Here is a 1,502-nt window from a genome sequence, read left to right as displayed (position 1 = left end):
TCTGCTGTAGTCACACCATCCATTTCCTGGAGGGCAATCAGCTTTTTCCTCATCTCTTCTAGAACTCTCTCTCTCTTGCTCTAACTCTCTCTCTGCTTCTTTTATCCAAATACTTCCAACTTCCAACTGGCTAGGCTGTTTTGGAAGGAATCTTTCTTGGGATGAAAATAACAAGCCCACAATGTATTTATTTTTAAAGTGGGGGAAGTAAATTTGCCTTGATTCTTGGAAAATGCTTGGCAAAGTAAATGTATTAGTAAGAACACTACAAAAAATATACCCTAAGCGAGGATCCAACACTTTTTCAAATTCTGCTGTGAATTTCAGTAATCGATTTTTTTTGTCACCATTCTTGCACTTAAATATCATCACATGGCAATAAATATTCAACTAACGAATGTGACAGTTTGAAGTATCTTTCCAAGTGACAAAGTTTCCGATGATATTGCATGGCCTTTTTTATTTTATTTTTTTTAACGTCTACTATGAGAAACAAACCAAAAACAGATAAAACTCCAATGAGTCTTGGTGTGACAGAAGGTACCTAATCAAAACAGCCTCTGCATTACCCTGCTCACATGCGTGTGTGTTTCCCTTCCATGCTAGTCCCCTTCCTGCAAGCCCCGTCACCACAAACCACCATTCTCACTGTATTCCCATGACTCTCGGCTGCTCCCCCTCTCATCCCTCGAAGAGTCCAGACTCTATGAAAAGGCAGGAGGGCTGCGTTGGCGAGCAGCGGGCTGCTCTAGCCCACCTTCCTCACATCTGAGAACCTCTGTGAAATCCTAATCCCCAGAGCAGGGTGAAGCGCAGGCCCAGCTTGCCTGACCTCTCTGGTTGCCATGGATACAGCGCACTATAAATAAAACAGAGGGGGCTTTTTTTCAAGCAGTTTGGCAGGGCTGTGTGGCCTGCTCACTGGTGGGGCTTATTTTCTCTCTCCCTCCCTCGTTCTGTCTCTTCTCACTCTCATTCTACTCCCCTTTTTCACTTATTCTCTCAATCATCGAGTGTCCATCCTCTTTCTTTGTCTTGTGCTTCCTCCCTCTCCTTGTCTTGGTTACTCATCAATACTTTCATTCAAGCCCTTCAATCCAGAACACCTGTCTTAGCATACCTGTATTCATTTAATTATTGCAAAACATGGCACTTTTACAAGTCATTGTTCAAATTAAAAAGGTAAACACACAGACAGGCAAGTTGTTTGGCTGGTAGCAATTCACATCTGTTAAGTTAACCCACAAAAAGCCGTCTCAACAGAGGCCAAGTTGGTAAAAAGGAAGACCTATTTTCTTGGTGGCTGCAGAAAGGCAACGAGAGACGAGGGAGGCTGAGTATGCGTGCGCACTGAATCAGGACTGCGCTGCAGATTTTTGTCTGGCAAAGCAAATCTCGGGAGGCTGGAGAATAATTTGGTCATGTCTGTGGGAGGTTGTTGGGAGTGGGAGGTGTGTGAGTGATGTGGGGGAGAAGCTTTAAGGGGTGACTGGTTGGTGGGA

Source organism: Etheostoma spectabile, chromosome 13 (genome assembly GCF_008692095.1).
Source record: "Etheostoma spectabile isolate EspeVRDwgs_2016 chromosome 13, UIUC_Espe_1.0, whole genome shotgun sequence".
NCBI lineage: Eukaryota > Metazoa > Chordata > Actinopteri > Perciformes > Percidae > Etheostoma > Etheostoma spectabile.
The sequence above is the reverse complement of the archived record's forward strand: the minus strand, read 5'-3'. Positions refer to the sequence as shown.